We start from the raw sequence: 20605 nt of genomic DNA, 5'->3' as shown, positions 1-20605 counted from the left end.
CTGCCATTAACAGGTACTGTTCTGTCTTCAAACACAGAAATCGTAGAAACTGTTACTCAGTCTGTCGTAGTTTTAGACTGTTTTACTCCTGTTGACCTTCACCAACTAATTTCAATAATTTCATCATCAAAATCATCTACCTGTATTTTAGATCCTATCCCGACTAAGCTGTTTAAAGAAGTATTACCTCTAATTGACTCTTCAGTATTAGACATGATCAATCTCTCTTTATCAACAGGCTACGTACCACAGTCCTTTAAAGTAGCTGTGATAAAACCGCTACTGAAAAAGCCTACTCTTGATCCAGGGGTTTTAGCCAACTATAGACCGATATCCAACCTTCCCTTTCTCTCAAAAACTCTTGAGAAAGCAGTTGCCAATCAGCTGTGCGACTTTCTAAACAATAATAGTTTATTCGAGGATTTCCAGTCAGGATTTAGAGTGCATCATAGCACAGAGACAGCACTGGTTAAAGTTACAAATGACCTTCTAATTGCATCTGATAAAGGATTTGTCTCTGTACTAGTCTTATTGGATCTTAGTGCTGCATTTGACACCATTGACCATGGCATCCTATTGCAGACACTGGAACACTTCATTGGCATTAAGGGAACTGCGCTAAGCTGGTTTAAATCCTACCTGTCAGATCGCTCTCAGTTTGTACGCGTTAATGATGACTCCTCTGTGCTCACTAAAGTCAGCTATGGAGTTCCGCAGGGTTCTGTGCTTGGACCAATTCTATTCACCTTATATATGCTTCCTTTAGGTAAGATTATCAGGAAGCACTCAATAAATTTTCATTGCTATGCAGATGATACCCAGCTATATTTATCAATGAAACCGGAAGAAACCAGTCAGTTAACTAGACTACAAGCATGTCTTCATGACATAAAGACCTGGATGACCTGCAATTTTCTGATGCTAAACTCGGACAAAACTGAAGTTATAGTAGTAGGCCCTAAACATCTTAGAAAGTCACTTTCTGATGACATAGCAGTTATGGATGGCATTGCGCTGGCCTCCAGCACCACTGTAAAGAATCTGGGAGTTATCTTTGACCAAGACATGTCCTTTCACTCCCATGTAAAACAAATTTCAAGGACTGCCTTTTTTCACCTACGTAATATCACAAAAATCAGGCATATTTTGTCTCAAAATGATGCAGAAAAACTAGTCCATGCATTCGTAACTTCCAGGCTGGATTATTGCAATTCTTTACTATCAGGCTGCCCAAATTCATTGCTGAATATTCTCCAGTTGCTCCAGAACGCTGCAGCACGTGTTCTGACAAAAACCAGGAAGCGAGATCATATTTCTCCAATACTCGCCACTTTGCACTGGCTCCCTGTAAAGTTTAGAATAGAGTTTAAAATTCTCCTCCTTACTTACAAAGCCATAAATGGCCAGGCACCTTCTTATCTTAAAGAGCTCATAGTACCTTATTGCCCTACTCGAACACTGCGTTCCCAGAATGCAGGTCTACTCATGGTTCCTAAAGTCTCAAAAAGCAGAACAGGAGTCAGAGCATTTAGCTATCAAGCTCCTCTCCTGTGGAACCATCTTCCAGTCTTTGTCCAGGAGGCAGACACTGTCTCTACATTTAAGAGTAGGCTTAAAACTTTCCTTTTTGATAAAGCTTATAGTTAGGGCTGGCTCAGGCTTGTCCTGGACCAGCCCCTAGTTATGCTGCTATAGGATTAGACTGTCGGGGGACATCCAAAGATACACCGAGCTCCTCTGTCCTTCTGTCCCTCTCCATCTGCACACTTTCATGTCCTACCACGGCGTGTTACTAACTTAGCTCCTTCCCCGGAGTCTCTGTGCTTTGTCGTCTTGCAGGTTCCCACGGACAGTGGCTGAATCTGGATTGTGGATTTCAGCTGCATCTCCTGCCTTGGCCCTGCCTGACATCCACTGCAACTGCTACTGCTGTTATTACATCCACTGTCACTGTTACTGTGACTGCATGTCTGTCTCTCTGTCTCTGTCTCTGTCTCTCTCTCTCTCTCTCTGACTGCATTTCTGTCTGTCTGTCTGTCTGTCTGTCTGTCTGTCTGTCTGTCTGTCTGTCTCACTCTCTCTCTCTTGCTCTTCCTCTCTCACCCAACCGGTCGAGGCAGATGGCCGCCCACCCAGAGTCTGGTTCTGCTCGAGGTTTCTGCCTGTTAAAAGGAAGTTTTTCCTCGCCACTGTCGCCAAGTGCTTGCTCATGGGGGAATTGTTGGTTTCTTTGTAGATAAAAGAGCTTGGTCTGTACCAGCTCTATATGGAAAGTGTCCTGAGACAACTTCTGTTGTGATTTGGCGCTATACAAATAAAATTGAATTGAAAATTGAAAAATTGAAATCTTTGTCAAACTATATCCAATTTTGAAAGCAAGACTTGGGTACTTGTATGCGTTGGTCTCACTGTCGTGGCCCGCCATGTTTCACTGCTTGCTACATGCATGTGTGGCGATACGAGGGCTAATACAATATTATGGTAAAGGTCTAAGTATATGAAATTGACAGGAAACTGACAATGCCACCCTGGGAATTTCACCCAGGAAAGTTTGGATGAATAGAAGTTGTAGTAGAAAAGGCACACAGGTAAGTAATACAAAGAAAGGGCAGGGGATTTGGTTCAATGTTAACCAATACTCAAATTTATTAAACTGGTTACACTCAAGATTAAAAAGGATGTAAAAGGAAACTAAGGTGCTAACACCCTGCTCCAATGGTGAGGCTTATCGACAGTGGGGGGAAGACGTGGGGAAGGAAGCCCAGCTTAAAAGAGGAGCACCCCACTCACACGTGCCACCCAGCCAAACGTGAAATACACTGCAAAATAAACTCCAGGATCACACAACACACTAGGGACACCGCCACCCAGGACACCACCACCACCGTCGGCTCCCAACGACTATAAGGAGAGGGGAGAACACAATTAGTGCACAATGTCATTGGTTGTTTTGGCTAAAAGTCACAAAAGACAAACAAAAGAAATAACCAACAAACAGAAAAAAGGAAACAAAGAACCAGGTCTCTAGCCGGAGAAACTAAAACAAATGTACATAAACTTTAATTTGAAATGAAAACTAAATAATATCTAACCAACCAATGGATTCAAAATAATACAATACACTCAAAAGAAACAAATGAGATTCCCTGATCCCATCTAACCCACCCAGCACGCACTCACTCCTCCACGCACTCACGTTGGCGCTCACGCACACACACGCGCATACACACAATCCTCAGTGGGGTGCAACCACCGTTGGAGTCCGATACTAAGAAATAAGTTGGGCTGAAGTACCAGGGGCTAAGTGGCCGCTTAAATTCACTCCCCAAATGAAACAGTAGCACTGTCAGCAAGCGAAGCAGGCAGTGGCGAGCGAAGCAGAAGCAGCATGCACAGACACTACAGTCAATGAGGGTCGGCGAAGCAGCAGTGCGAAGCAGCCGTGCGAAGCAGCAGTGTTCCTGCACTTATCTAATGCCACATTTCCACTAGCGCGGTTCGACTCGACTCGACTCTACTCTACCCGGTTGTTTTGTGTTTCCATTAGGGATAGTACCTGGTACCCGATACTATTTTTAGTACCTGCTCTGGCGAGGTTCCAAGCAAGTAGAAGCGATACTATATGTGTGACGTCAACAGCCTGTCGGCCACTGATTGGCCAGAGAGTGTCGTCACTGGTCTGCAACGTCTAACACCGGAAAAACAATCCCGCCCCCTCCATTGTAACGCCGGGCAACAGCAACCGCTGACTTTATTCTTTATTCTCACTCGAGGGAAATGGCTGCTCGTAAAATATCACCGTGGTCCGTTAACAAGGTCCAGACTAAAAAGCCATAAACCGAGCAGCAAATACAACATCGCCTCGCTGTCCTCCATTGTTTGTCGGCTCTGTTTGCGTCGTGTACAAATTGACGTCATGGCAGTTTCCTGCAGCCGTGGTATGACGACCCCGCCTACATTGAGGAAGTACTATGAAGTACTCAATTGTAATGGAAACTCAACCAAACCAAGTAGAGTAGAGTAGAATCGAGTCGAGTAGTGCTGGAACTGTGGAAATGGAAATGGAAATGTGCCGTTAATGTCCGGAGTTTATCTACCGGTCCAGGTCAGCAGGCATCCTCCCGGTGAGGAGAAAGACGAGGAGGCTCTGCACAGCTCTGTGTGAAGGGAAGCGTCTGTGGTGCACTGGTGATGCATTCGGATCCGCTATGGACACAGAGTGGTGAGGTGTTTAACACCTGGGCTACAGGCTATTGCTAGAACTGAACATACCCTAATGGATCCGTACCTCGTCTCTTTAGTGCATATGGCAAACGAAGGAGATCGCCGCCATCATGATGGACCACTAAAACGCAAAGTCGAACCATTTAATAGGCTAATGAGAGCTAAAATAACCCGACAATAATGCAGCAGCGTACCTACCCGCATGGAGAACAAAGGAGGAAGCGGAAGGCCGGAAGCGGAGGGGCATTCGAGCCAGGAAGTGAGAGCAGGTGAGGGAGGGACACAGTCTCCTTTTTATACCCTCGCTCTCGGCACTGATAGGGTAATGCACCAGATAAGGTACGGAGCAGCAGACCCACCTGGATTCAGCCACAGCAGCCTATCATACTGCTACACATGAAATTTGCAGGTTTGATATGGTCTTGAATGGTTCTCAAAGGGGTAATTTTCCTTCCAGTTCTCTCAATTTCTGCCGAATGTATTCATGTTTGCCAACATCATATCCAAGCCTGTTATACAGATGCTCACCAAAGTCCATCATATAGACATCAGATTTGACTGCAGAATAAACTTCTTCTTGGACCATATTGTTTACCAGGTTCCAAAGTTCTTCTTTGACACCAGGTGGTGGAGGTAAAGCAAGTGCACAGAGGGCCTGGACACAGGATTTGCAAGGTTTTTGTGGCTCATCATGCTTGAACTTGCAGATCATCATATGCCGCCAAAGGGCTTTCTTTGAGTAAAAGCCTTGACAATATGTACAATGGAGGTAATTCTGTGCTTGAGAATCCTGTTTTGGTTGCTTGTGAGGAACAAGAGTTCCAACACGCCACATAAGACATCAACATTGTGTGTAAAGTTGCCCCTACTTCTCAAATGTTCGAGATGCACTCGTCTTTCTTTGGATCCTTTTGGGAATGACAAAGCCTGTGCAACCTCTGGCTCATCTTGATGAACACGCTCCAAATGCCTTGCCGTTTTTCCAATTCCCAAATTACAGTATAAACAATGCTGCTTTTTGCTGTATTTTCTTGACTCATTCTCCCCTTTATAGACAGCAGGTATGGTGAGTGAACCATCAGACACTCCATCTTTTGTATGAAGGGAAGAGGTACTGTCAGGAAGATTTTGCTCCCGATCCGGTGTTGAGTCGTCTAACAAGGCTTCAGTGTCTCCCCTTTCACTCTGTTTTGATGAGTGACCACTACTGGTTTGAGTTCTAGGACAGGATACCGTGCTTAAACGTTCCCTTTTATGTCTCATACCAGAGCTGCTTCTTTTTCTTGAGGGTGAGCGTCCTCTGTTAAAGCACTGCTTTGAAGAGCCACTGTTCACTTCTGTTGGTGAGACACATTCATCTCCAGTGTCATCCATCTTCCTTAAGTTTGGCCAATTGAGCATGCCTCTGTTTCTGGTCAAATGGCTCAATAACGTCGCTTTTGTCTGTACCATCAGAATTATCCGCACTTGTTTCAGGAATATATTCCTCTCCACTGTCACCTGAGCTGTCATAAAGCTCATCGGAATTGAAATAAATCTGGTCATTCATCTTCAGAAAAGAAAAATGTAAATGACATTAAAGTCAGCAATCTCATTAAACATTTACTATGCACACTCTACTTTACACCTGATGCAACTATCAGTAATGAAACGTGCACATGCATTAAACATCATGTGATGCTTACCTGTATGCTTTTTGTTCTCCTCAGCCTTGGGATAGAATATCGGTCCCGTTCAGAGAGTCGGAACTTGGATGCAATATCGTGTCCAAAAGAAATGTATGCAATTGGAATTTGGATAATCAATGAAGAAAAAAAAAACTATGAATAACACAAAACATGAAAATGCTCCAATGTATTAACATCACAATACCTGACCGCTAGTATCCAAATGGACTGGACTTGAACTCTTAGCTTCATCAGAATCCGTGTAGTTTACAAGGGAAACTTTTACAAGGGAAACTTCAAACTTTTTTCTTTGGAGGAGGGGATTCTGGTTCATCTGAGCCCTTTACAGAAAAAAGATTAAAAAAAAAAAAAAAATAGTACTGTGTATATCTATATGCACACTGACAAGCATTTGAAAAAGTTTGAAATCACCAAAAAACTTTGAATTTTTCATAAAAAAATGTAGACTTTCATTATGTGAGGTGACATTGAATTTATTTTGGTAAATAGTAGTGCTGTCAATCAATTAAAATATTTAATCGTGATTAATCTCATGAATGTCATAGTTAACTCGCGATTAATCACAAATTAATCGCACATTTTTATCTATTCTAAATGTCCCATTAATTATCACTTTAATACTCTTATCAACATGGAAAAGTGGATAGGCTTGCTTTGTGCAAATGTTTTTTTTTTATTGAAAACAATGTGTAGTGTTATATTTCACACTAACATTCCCATTTTGAGCAGTCATTAACATTTGAATGAATCAAATCTCACACAATTTAACACTGTCAATAAACAGATGACAAAAAAATAAATACTTGGTTACAGAAAAGCCCCTTCAACAACCCTTTCTAAGGGATCAAAACAGGGTGATCCAAAATAAAGTTACCAAGTGCGCATCATTGTAAACTAGGACTCAGCCTGTAGTGCAGTTAAACCATGGCTTAAACTTTCCTTTCTTAAGTTTCCTTTGAACATACAAGCAGTCAGACTATACTGCTCTTCTGTTTATTCACCAGAGGCTTATCAACCCAGCCTCTTATATCTCTCCAGAAAGAATGAACATTACTTGGCTATGGCTGCAGTAAGCTTGTTCTTAGATGCGGTATCCATATGTCTCTGTTGAAAGCCATCCATTGTCGCCTGGTTTTGGCAAGGAGGCGGCAGAGAATTCGCCTTCGCCGTGTGTTTGGCCATCAAGTGGTATTTCAGACTGAATGTGCTCCGGTGATAACTCAGTTCACACAGACAGTACACACAGATAACTTTGGTCTTGTCAGTCGACCCATCTGGCAACTTTTTTAAACTAGACTTTCCATTCAGAATCTTGTTCGGATCCATTTCGGTGTTTCGTGCTTGACATCCACACAAACCGGAGGCCTACAGCTAGCAAGCAGGCAAGACAAACACGTGCATGGGGCGTGCCTATTGTTTTGTTTCCGGTTTACAATCGGATCTTGTAGTTTTTCTTATGTTACTAGCAGTGGCCAGAGCTTATAAAAAACTACAAGTTCACTAGGTCACAAAGAATGTTACTCTTGCGATAAAAAAAATGACCCTGTTAAAACTGATTTGCGTTAACGCGTTAATAACTCAATATTTTAACAGCACTGGTATATAGCCATGACATTACTTTATTTGAAAATTGGTACCACAGTTGGAAGTGTAACAATAACAATAAATTATTCACAGACAAGTGCAAAGTCCCATTTCAATAGCCTTTACTTTGCTGCCAGGTGAGAAAATGAGTTGGGTCATATTCAACTGGTCATGTTTAAATGGTCAGAAATAGTAAGATTAATTGCTTTCATGGTGATGAAATGTATCAGTTTCAAAAATATAACAACAACCCCACAACTACAAGAGACCTGACAAGTGTGTGTAAGAGAGACTGAACTACAGTGAGTGACCAAAACCAGGAAGTAAGTAAGTAAGAACCGAAAGACATGTAAACCAATTCAAACAAAAATCAGTACCTGCATCTGGGAGTATGAAGATCCCTGACGGGCCTGTTCAGCAGATGTGGAGAGTTCAGCCTCAGAGGAGGCACTGGCAGTCAACTGTCCAACTTGAAGAATAAGTTTAACATCATAACATCATTTCAACTCAACAACAATGACTACAGGCAGATACAAAAGACAAGTAGTTTATGGACGGAAAAGTGACAGTAATGAGATTGCATGTGTACAATATTATAGGGCTGTAACTAACTATTTATCTTAATTAATTAATCAATTAATCTGTTGATTATTTTCTCAATTAACTGATTAGTTGCTTGGTCCATAAAGTGTCAGTTGTTTTTTTCTTACAAAATGACTCAAACTGCTTAATGGATTATCAAAATTGCTAGCGACTAATTTAATAATGATTTAATCATCGATAATGATCAATTAACCGATTTAGCGTTGCAGCTGTATAATACTATTCCCTTGGCATGTACTCCACAACTACTAAGAGACCAACAAGTGTGTGAGAAAGGTGAAGTTTAAGGTAAATAAACCTTTTACTACATTGTATAGAGCAACCTTTACCTTAGAGAGTGCAATGCTATCTTAAATCAAGCAAAACTTAAAATAATGCTCACATTCATGCCAATATGCACCGTATGCACCATAACAATTGCCCCTGGTGGGATTAATAAAGTTGTCTGTAACCTGTAACCGTCAACAATCTCTCTTCCACTGAGTTACATTCAGCAACTCAATTTTTACAAACCTGTTTCCTCTAAGGCCAGCCAGTGCCTCCACAGTCATATGTTATCTCTCCTCCAGGATGAATCTCCCTCAGAGCGGAGAAAGAGATGTGGCTTGTAACAACCTATAACAACCTTCTTCATCTTGCAGTTTGGTCATCACTGACAAGCCGTCCAAGACTGCGTCTTCTTGAGCTGCATCAATACTTCAAATATATAATACATCACATATTAGGCTCCAGAAAAATATAACATTGATTGTATGTAACCAACAATTTACCATCAATCCTTAAAAAGAGAACTTCAGATAAGATTATCAAATCTTTTGAGCAACACAGCTCTAAATACTGAAATTACCTTAAATAAACAAGTTAAGATTGGAAATAACGTGGCTAATCTGTGCAACACAGGTTACATCACAAATGGTTATAGTTGCTTTGCTTAATTATTAATTAATATCACATAGTTGTCTGAAATACGAAAAAAAAAAAAAAACAACTGTTCAGAGATGTAAAATTTAAACCTTACCACCATATTCCAGAAGAAGTCATACATGAAGACAGCACTTTGACCATGATATCCTCCTTCTACTTTCTATTTCGATTCTTCGGAATTTATTAATTCCCCCCTGTACTCCACCACAAAGTCTCCTTTGTGGAAATTGGCGTTGGCAAATACCCCTCGACCTAGTGCACAAATACAGATACCATTACACTGTTCAGAGCTTTTCAGTCCAATTTTTTTCAGTTTCCCTCGAAGCTACAAATAGGAGCCATACCTTTCATAACACATCAATAACCACACACTGTAAATGCTAACATACAAATTAATTAAATGTGATAAGTGAACTAAACTCAGTATTCATCAACCTGTTGTGAACACTACTTTTAAATAAATAAGTATCAATTTGGGGTTGGAGAACTTGCTTAACTTGATTTATCCCAGTTAAATCAAATCAGAAAAAATCATTTATTGTACCCAGTGTCCTTTGGGCATTCTATCAGACATGCGCAGACCTGCCCTGCCCACGTCACGCTTTCCTGAAACCGGTTCATTCTCCCCACCTCCATCCAACACTTTTTGCAATTGTTGTCGGCGTTGTGGGATTACTTGTGCTTAGCACACTGATTTGGTAAGTAAATATTTTACTCTTTTGTATACCGTCGATTTGTCTTGTCGTAGTGTAGTAGCCTACTGTGTGCTGCCAGGGAGGAGGAGTGTCAGTTAGATCAAATATCACCACTAGCAAGCATGCTATTTGACAGTGACAGTAACTTCAACATTTTTCAGAAACAAATGTATACTGCAATTTATGGTAGACTACCATGTTTTTGGTGAAATTTGGCATTTTGAATTCTTGGTCATTAAGTTGAGAGACAGGGCTCTTAACTTTTTTAGGCAGCAGGAGAGGTTTACAGAGCGGTTTTGAAGTTAGCTAGAGCGAGGGTAGGTTCGCTTCCTGTTTTCAAAATAAAAGCACCAATTCTATCATTAGCGGGTGTTTTATTTTGTGAAAATAACATGAAGTGCGTTACTCACTACGGCTAGCTTGAGCAGTGCCGAATTTGCCCGAACAAAACTGTAAACAGTTGTTATTTGGACAAATTAACGACACATTGTGGATCTAAACTGCTACTTTCTCACCTAAAAATGTTTGAAATGTCGTTATTGATTTACATTGAAGTGATTTATTTACAGAGTTAGTGCTAGAATGAAATCAGCTTCAGCCTGCTGATTTCGGCTCAGGTAGGAGCCAATTTTTTCTTTATTTATTTTAGATTTTTTAGGTTAAAAGAGTGCAGTGTCTATCCGAGAGCAGTCCTGTCTTAACTCTGTTCTGGCTTTTTAATTCTGCCTGCTCAGAACCAGGCCATAGTCAGGCATGGCATCTACCCTTCATCCATATGTTCTTCAGTGCATCAGACCTCTTCTTCACTGCTCCTTCACAGTGTAGACATAAGTAGAGTGACATCTTGTCACATGAGCTCTACTTCTCTCTGGCTAAAACATCAGACTATAGATCAGATACGTGGATTGATACCATTACATAGATATCCAGTCTATTCTTTACATCAGTTTTGGACCCAATACTGACATTGAATCAGATAGGTTCCATCCCTAGATATAGTTAATCACTGAACTAAAAACCTAATATAGGAATACAGATACCAAGAGTGCAGAGATTACACTCGACGTTATAACAACCTGGTGTGTTGAAGGTTGGTCATTTATGTGTCTATATTTTGAAATTGTTGCCTTAATTTTGTGTTCTTTTTCACTGTCCCCCATTCAGGCTGATGCAGATGGTCAATAGTCAGAAACAGAACCCTCCCCCAAAAACTGCTCACTCTGAAAAACAAACTGCAGGTGTAGGCAAGTTGATACAGTGCAAAAACTCAAAGTCTTACCAAGAATATTTTTCTTATTTCTAGTCAAAATGTCTAATTTCCAAACGAAAATGTCAATACGCTTAAAATAAGATGCATCACCTCTAAAAAGTAACAAATTTTTTTCACTTGTTTCAAGCGAAATCTCATTAGCTTGAAATAAGAAGAAAAATATTTTTTTTGCTTATAACAAGTAAAAAAGCCTTGTTCCATGGACAAGTGCAAGTACTTATTTCAAGTGAAAATTTGCTTGAAAAAAGTGAAATTGCCCTAGAAGTGAAAAACAAGTTACTTTTTAGGTTATGTGTCTTAATTTAATCCTTGTGGTGCCCTCAGGTCAAGAAAGAAAGGAGGGAGGAAGGAAGGAAGGGAGAAAGAAGGAAGAGAGGGAGAAAGGATGGTGAGAGGTGAGAAAGAAGGGATGGAAGGAAGGCGGTAAGAAGAGACGAAGAAAGGATGGTGGGAGGAAAGAAAGAAGAGAGGAAGGAAAGTAATGGGTGGAGGAACAAAGGGAGGAAGGAAGAAGGAAGGAGGGAAGGAAGAGGGGGAGAAAGGATGGTGGGAGGAAAGGGAAAGAGAGGAAGAAAGGATGGTGGGAAGAAAGAAAAAAGGGAGGAGGAAGGGGTGGAGGGAGAGGAAGAAAGGATGGTGGGAGGAAAGAAGGAAGAGAGGAAGGAAAGGATAGTGAGAGGAAGGGGGGGGTCAAATAGTTGGGGGGACAGCATGAGGGTTAGGACTAATGACATATTTTTGACTAGAAATTAGACAAATATTCTTAGATTGTAGGTTTTTGCTGTGTATAAATCCAGTACACATTTTGCATGTACTCTTTTGGTGATGTGAGAAAAACAAGGTGACTTGTTTACTGTTCCAGGTATAATGTTCAAGTGAAATTTGAATTTGAACTGAATTCTGTGTTCTGAGCTCAAGCTCATGTTGCAATGGGCAACTAGTTTGACACCATATCTTTTAATTCCTCCATTAAATGCATTGTTGAGCATTTAAAAATAAATTTTAATTCCACTGAGTTAATCCAATGAGTGTTCTCCATTCATTGTGTTTTTGGGGGTCATTAGTGTTAGATAATATGTTTTAATGAAATTAGTATTTGTAGTTGGAACTTCTATTGTAGAATTCTTCTAGGTCAAGAAAATTAAGTTGACCTGAATATGATGGACGAGAAAAACTAAAGATAATGAACCTATCACTTGAGTGCTGGAAGCTCACAATAAATAAGTTTCTGTAATCTAATTTATTCAGATTTATTTGAGTACTGCAAAGTCAAAATAAACAAATTACTATAATCCAATTTATTTAAGTTAGTTTGAGTACTGCACACTCACAATAATTAAGTTAATAAAATCTAATTCATCTAAGTCAACATAAATTACTTTTTTTTAAGGCAGTAAGTTTGCATATATATATATTTTTTTTTTTAAGTAAAGTCAACTTATTATATTTTTCAGTGCATGACAGGATATCACCCCATAAGTAAATTACAATAATTTCCTAACTTTGCTTTGGTTTTGTTTGTGGATCCTCCTGGCCCACTGCACTGGGAAAAAGATTCAGCCTTTCTTTAGGCACTTCAATACAAAGACAACTGTCCATGGTATTGAAAATAGAAGAACAAAATGCACTAGGCATGCAACGATTATAGATTTTGATGGTACGATTATAGTCTTTAGTCATGGTTTCATGATCATCATGATTACTGTGCAATTATTCACTTCACAACACTACTAATCTGATTCTGATGTATAAAATCACATGAGCATTCTTTAGAGATTTTAATGTGCTATTTAGTGCTGCCTTTTGAAATACAATTTGCACAATAATCAAATAATTATTGCTGAACTGCAGCAGTAGCAGAGGTAGTCTTTGGCCAAGTGAATGACAAAAATGAAAATAAATCCATGCCAAGATGAACTGTCATTGTCCTGCAGTAATGACTTGTTGAAGTTGATTTTTGATATTCAAAATAAAGTATTTTAAGAATTATACTAAATATAAGACTAGGGCTGGGCGATATGGCTGAAAAGTCTATTGCGATATAAGTGTTTTATATTGGTCGATATCAATAATTATTGATATTTTGTATGACCTATTTAAAATAAGGACCAGGAGAAAAATACATTCAATTTAAACATTTTTATTTTAAATTTAACCTTCCTCTGGTTAACTTTCCTTCCTCCGTTATGTCTTTGTGCCTTTTAGATGATTTGTCATCAGGCACTGAAGCAGAGTACCTCTGCATGGTGGTTAGCTGCTTGTGTGGTGGTGCTGCGGTTGGCGGACGTTGGCGAATACGGCTGCGCTCCAAAGAGTGAGCGCAGCTAAGGTGGTTAAATAAGTTTGTGGTATTACTGGTCTTGGTGGGGACGACAGTCTTGCATAAGTTACAGACCACATTGGTCTGACTACGGTCCGACTTATAAAATCCAAAAAAATGCCATACTGGCGAGCTGACTTTCCCTGTTTTATCGACAATTTATTCGCTCGCTGCAGCGCTCACTTTCTATTTCTCATCTCACTCCTCACAAAGCATCAAACAGGAGACAACGAGATGGCGCAACCGAACTTGATACTGTTACATGGTTGGCATGTTAGCGTGTCTCTCTCACTGATTAGCGATTACTCCCTACGTTGCTCGGTTACCTGAGAGCAAGTGCCTTTGCTCATGCAACCAACCTCGCTTCGCAACTTCAGGTTTCTTCCGACGTGAAAAAAAATTATCGAATGTTTTATCGAACGCATTTTTTATTGATATTGAGGACGTGTCTAATAATAATAATAATACATTTTATTTGAAAGCGCCTTTCAGGACACCCAAGGTCGCTGTACAGAAAATATACAAACATTGATATAAAATACAAGATAAAAACAAGATACAATCAATAGGGACGGGGGACCGTGTGAAGCAGTTTATAGAGAGTAGGCAAGTCTGAATAGATGGGTTTTGAGTTTGGATTTGAAGATGGGCAGGGTGGCAGAGTTACGGAGGTCAGGTGGCAGTGAGTTCCAGAGTTGGGGAGCAGAGCGGCTGAAAGCTCTGCTCCCCATGGAGCTAAGACGGGCAGCGGGTACAGTGAGATGGAAGGTCTATCGCGAGACATATCGCTATCGTTTTTATCGCCCAGCCCTAGCTGACACTCTTGTGTATTTTAAGGCTATTCCTGTATTACCTCCAACTTGGTACCATTGCGTTGTGTAAAGTGTAGCAAATTACCCTCTAAGAAAGACTAACAAGGGTATAAGAATGGAAAATAAAGATGCATTGTACTGACAGCTTATTTTGGGTCTAATAGTGAAATGGCATTAATTGGGACAATGTTGTAGCCATGGTTTCTACAAACTGCCTGGTACAATCCAGGCTATAGAAGGGACAGTTCTAATAGTGATTAGACAGTGATATGGCTTCACCTTAGATTGCAGTACAGTTTTCTTCTAATGAGCAGCAAATTATCCTGTAATAAGGTGAAACTAAGTGTTTACCCTCTGTCATTACCAACAATGGGTATATAACATAGTATTGAGATGAACTTTTGTTATTGACCCAATACTTATTTTCCAGCATAATTTGCGAATAAATTCTTTAAAAATCAGACAATGTGATTTTCTGGATTTTTTTTTTTTTTTTTTCTCATTTTGTCTCTCATAGTTGAGGTATACCTATGATGAAAATTACAGGCCTCTCATCTTTTAAAGTGGGAGAATTTGCACAATTGGTGGCTGACTAAATACTTTTTTTTGCCCCACTGTATTTCTTGAATCGTCAACAAATCTTGAGATCGACAGAAATCCAGATAAAGTTGGACTGCGATGACCAAGTTCTTCATATAGCCTCTCATGAACAAATTAATCTGTAGCTTGTCTTTGCGTTTGTTCAATACATTGTAGGTGTCACAGTCTCTGTCTCTCATCCACCTCCAATCACCTAGCTGCAGTGTTTTCTCCACTCTACCTGCCAGCCGCGCCCACTTCATCAGCGCTACTCTGTTCACCTGCCGTCACAGCTGCAGCTCATCTTAATCAGCCCTGCATATAAGCCTCTCCAGCACTCTCACTCTTTGCCAGATTGTTCTTCTGCAGTATGCGAGACTTTCCAGCGTTTTCCTGCTTGATCACCCGTTGCTGACCTTGCCTGTTCCCGACCTGCTCTCCTCGTCTGTCTCCCGGTAAACTCACCTGCCTTCTGTCCCTGACCTCGTGCTCTGCCTCAGCGTTCCTGGTGTCTGACTGCTCTGCTGGTAACGATCCTTCCGCCTGGCTTCAGTTATCCTCTTGCCTGCTCCCCATCGGTACTTCTGCTTCCGTGGACTGCTCATCTGGCTTCGACCTCCACGCCTGCCTCCGACTACTCCTCTGCTCTCTCCTTGCCGGGCACCACTGCTCGATCAACTGATTCCCCTGGCTGCGGATCTCCCTCCGCATCATCAGCGGCTGAAAGCGGAGCTCCCTCCTCGTCATCAGCGGCTGCAGTAAGCTATTCACTCTGCTCTGTACCTTGCTTTTTCTTCGGTATAAATAAAGGTCATTACCAACTGTCCCTGCTCTTCGTCGTACTGCATTTGGGTCCAAAACACGCCCGTTTCAGTAGGACATTATTAAAAATATCTAATGTCATTTTCATTGCTACTTATACCCAAAATGAAAGAAAACAGGATGACTTTGAATAACATCATTGTATAGTTAAGCTTTTTAACATCAGGATAAGATAAGCAAGTCTTGCACATGCATTTCCTGGTTTGAGGATGACTTCCTGCTTATGGAGGAACTTCCTGTGTCAGTTAAAAAAATAATACAGAATATGTGCATGAGCGTGTGTGTGTGTGTGAGTAGATACATTTGAAATGTAAGCTTTATAATAGATATATTAGTTCAGTTGACAGGGACCATGCACAGAACTGGTTCTACACCAGAGTTAGCTAAAATAGCTAATTTGCATCTATATATATATGTAAGAATATGGTATATGTTTATACATGTGAGAATGAAATACATGAATGTATGTGCGTGAGAGGGCCAGAATGGATTATGGCTTGTACAGCCCCTCATAAGATACCCTACAATGCATTTACATCTTTACTACATTAAAATTACATTAAAATTAGCTCTGTATTAGCAGCTAATCAGTGTAGTTAGCATAAGCATGGCTAAATGTTTAGATTACTGTTAGCATCTCTGATATACACATACAGATATAAAAACTGGGTTAGTGGTCATCTACTTTAAAGTTTGGGTTCTTAACGTTAATTTATCAAATAACTATTTAGTTCAATTACCCTAAAAGTAGGTCTATGTTAGCAGCTAATCAGTTTAGTTAGCATCCATGTAATTTGGCTGCTTGAGCATGCTCAATAAGCCGGGTGTGTGTGAAAAAGTGTGCTTGTGCATTACTGGTCCCCAGCACTAGAGGCTGATACTGAGTTACTTCCGCTAAGCACACTCAAGCACACTGTGTTGGTAAAAGTGCATTGTGAGGTCAAGCCTGAAAACTTGACAGGGCATTATTATGACCTTCTGTTCACTGAATTAGCTGATTTTGGGCCCCTCACTGTGACTGTGCTGTCAAGTGCTGGACCCCACCATGTGATAAAGACACACACACACACACACACACACACACACACACACATTAATTTCCTTGAGACTTGTCCTAACTCTAACCCCAGGCTTCACCGCAAAATTTTATGATATACGTAATGAGGTTCAACATTTTGGTCTGCAAAAAGTTGGTAGACCCCCACACCGTGAGTGGGGTCGTCATGTATAGACCCTACAAATAGAAAAACAAGACAACAAACAAACACACACACGCACATGCAGACAGACACACACACCCTCCCGAAGACACACACAGACAATTTAAAACTGTTTTCATTGATGGACACTTTCAAAATGCATTGGCTCTTTGTTTCCTTTTGCTAAAAAATGTAGCCTAGAGTGTGGAGGGTGCCACAGCTAAAGGAAAGACTTTTTTGTTCTCTTTTCTGCTGTTTCCCTGGAGATAGAGGGAGGATGAGAGAGAAAGACAGAGAGAGACCTCAGAAAAGCTTTAGCACATAATGTGTTATTAAGTGTCAAGGAAAAGACAAAGAGGCATGAGGGAAGAGGAATGATTTTGCTCTCAGCAGCTCACTTTTCATTTAAATATATTTTTCTGAACATGGCGATGTGAGAAAAAAAGCTCAGAAAAACTACAATTCCAAAAGAAAGTCCACTCAGTATCACCAGAACTGTTGAGATCACACTTCTGATGTTTATGTTCATAAACCATTAATGTGTTTTCCAACATACAACTATCTTAAAAAAACCCTTGTGTTATGTTCACTTTTTGGACCCTTTGCTACTGTTCGGGTCAAATTGACCCGGGACATTATTGTTGGTTTTACAAGAAATACAAAAATAAAAATTAACATAAAAAACTCCAACATATTCAATGTTCAAAGCAATGTAGATAACATACATGATAAATGATTTCAATTAATCTCTGCTAGATAACATTTAACAATGGAAGTGTCATTCGTTTTTTTTTTGTGATAAAGTTATAATGTATGTAAAAAAAAATCCACTATAATAAAGCCTTGGGTGGTATTTATGCTTATCTATGAAAAAATGAAATGAAATAATGTTTTCATTGATGTTTTTCATTTTAAACTTAGATTCAGAGCTCACACTTTGTGTGTGTGTGTGTGTCTGTCTGTCTGTCTGTCTGTCTGTCTGTCTGTCTCTGAAAAAGAGCAAGAAAACCTGTATTGTGGTGTGTGTGTGGGGGGGTCTAAGTGTGTGTGTGTGTGTGTGTGTGTGTGTGTGTGTGTGTGTGTGTGTGCGTGCGTGCGTGCGTGTTTTTCTGTGGGCGCGTTTGTTTGTGTGTGTGTGTGTGTGTGTGTGTGTGTGTGTGTGTGTGTGTGTGTGTGTCTGTCTGTCTGTCTGTCTGTCTGTCAGGCATTGTATGCATGCGGGTCAAATTGACTCGAACATCCTATGAAGGACATAAACGTGTAGGTGTGTTGTATCACGTCAAGTCAATTTTTTTTTCTTTCACATGTTCTTCACATAAAATAAGCCAAGGCCATGGAGTTTCAGGTCGAAATGTCATATCTTCGTATCATTTTTCTTTCTGTAAAAATTTGAAACGGGTCAATTTGACGCGACCACTACTTAAATGTAACTGCTCTGTTCAGATCCCAGGACACTTGCACCTATGAATCACCTTCTTGCCTTGTCCTTATGAACTTGTCTGCGTCATTCGGCTGAATGAATTTGCAGAGCGGTAAGCATGATTTGTTCAATCTGAGCCTGAAGCTGGGGAGAGTGCCACAGCTGTGGAAAACATCTTGAATTGTACCAGTGCCTAAGACCCCGCTCCGCAAGAACCTCAGCAGCTACAGCCTGGTGGCACTAACACCCCCCCTAATGAAGACCGTGGAGCGGCTGGTCCTTGTTCATCTCCACCCCCTGGTGAGCCCATCGCTGGATCCACTTAAGTTTGCCTACCAGCCTGGCATTGGGGTGGACGACGCTGTCATCTTCCTCAAACACAGAGCTTTCTCTCACCTGGAGAAACCTGGGAGTACTGTGAGAATCATGTTTTTTGATTTCTCCAGTGCTTTCAATACCATTCAGCCTACACTTCTGTGGGACAAGCTGGAGCACACCAGGGTGAACCATCACCTCACACACTGAATTCTGGACTATCTCACCAACCGTCCACAGTATATGAGGACCCAGGACTGTGTGTCCAACACGGTCATCAGCAGCAGGGAATGGTCCTGGCTCCGTTCCTCTTCACCCTCTACACTGTAGACCTCTCATACCACACACCCACCTGTCACCTGGAGAAGTTCTCTGATGACTCTGCAATTGTCGGCCTCATCACAGATGGGGACGACAGAGAGTACAGAGAGCTGATGCAGGACTTTGTGGACTGGTCAGATCAAAGCAGGGAAAAACAAAGAACTGGTGGTGGACTTTCGCAGACAAACACTCTGTCCCCTGACACCTGGGAACATCCAGGGCACAGACATTGAGATGCTGACATCTTATAAGTACCTGGGTGTTCACCTGAACAATAAACTGGACTAGACTCAACACAACCACACTACAAGAAAGGCCAGAGCAGACTTTATCTGCTCAGGAGACTGAGGTCATTTGGAGTGCAGGGGGCACTCTTGAAGACCTTTTATGACACTGTGGTGGCATCAGCCATCTTTTATGGAGTGGTCTGCTGGGGGAGCAGCATCTCGACGGCTGACAGGAAGAGACTTGACAAACTGATCAAGAAGGCTAGCTCTGTCCTGGGATGCCCCTTCGATTCAGTGGAGATGGTAGGAGAGAGGAGGATGATGGCTAAGCTGTCATCCATGATCGAGAGCAACTCCCACCCCCTGCAGGACACTTTAACAGCACTGGAGAGCTCCTTCAGCGACAGACTGCTTCACCCAAAGTGTGTGAAGGAACGCTATAACAGGTCCTTCCTTCCTGCAGCAGTCAGACTTTACAACCAGCAGTGCTCTCAGTAGACCATACATTCACCAAGACTTTCATTCATTTCATTTCATTTCACTTTCAGGTGTATTATTACTCCTATGTGCAATATCAATACTCCAGTCAGGAGTACTATCAACTAATGTGCAATATCAGTAACTATTGTTCATATTTGTGACCCGCCAAGAGAAAACAAGCAAAAGTCTGCCCGGCGCAAGTTGTGTAAACAAAGAATAATTGATTTTTTTTTTTAAATTTAGTGATTTTCGTTTTTTTGCAGAATATGTAAGTTGAAATCATGACGAAGCCACTCCATGTTTCAAGTAACAGTACTGGGGGCCTTAAAACCATAAACTTTGTATTCAAATTTGGGTTGTTTTAGAGGAAGTTCTCGGTCCTAGTTGTGGGTGTGGCGATTCAACGAGTAAATTAGCATACTGCCTTTCTTTGGCTATTCACGTGCTTCTGTTCTTTTTTTGGCAAATCAGCTGCACGTTAAAAGGGAACCAGATGGCTTATGCAGCTTCTGGTTATACCGACAATCGACGAGGGTGACTGCATTACACTGGAGAACATCCCTAATCTACAATTGAAGCTGAAGATGAAGACGATGAAGAATACGACCAGGAGTAGTAGTAGTAATGGCGGCGCATGCGGACGCAGCGGCTCCTCTCTGTCTCAATAATGCGGTGTCTATATGTTTGATTTTATGTTTTCATCACGCTTGTTTGTCCCAACACGCACATACAGCCGTGGGACTCTTTTTGACAGCAACAACACAGCAATCTGCAAATTAAACCCGGCACACGCTAAGGAGTTACTCGACCTCGGCCTACTCCGGCAGCCTGTTTCAACACGACCCCCACTTCTGAAGTGGGGACAGTGTGGGGGTATCTGGGCTTGGCTAGCGGTGAATCCACATAAGCCAACTATACCATCTATCGTATTCGCCAATGTATGCTCCTTGGGCAACAAACTGGACTATATACACCTTCTGAGATCGACCCAGCAGACCATGAGAGAGTGCTGTGTTTTCATTTTTATGGAAACATGGCTCAGTAACAGCATACTGGACTCCGCCATTCCAGCTGGACCGGCGGAGTAGACAGAGCCCTCATTGAAGGAGGTTAGACCCGCGG

The sequence above is a fragment of the Chaetodon trifascialis genome, chromosome 5, assembly GCF_039877785.1.
Source record: "Chaetodon trifascialis isolate fChaTrf1 chromosome 5, fChaTrf1.hap1, whole genome shotgun sequence".
Classification (NCBI taxonomy): domain Eukaryota; kingdom Metazoa; phylum Chordata; class Actinopteri; order Chaetodontiformes; family Chaetodontidae; genus Chaetodon; species Chaetodon trifascialis.
Note: the sequence above shows the minus strand (reverse complement) of the source record.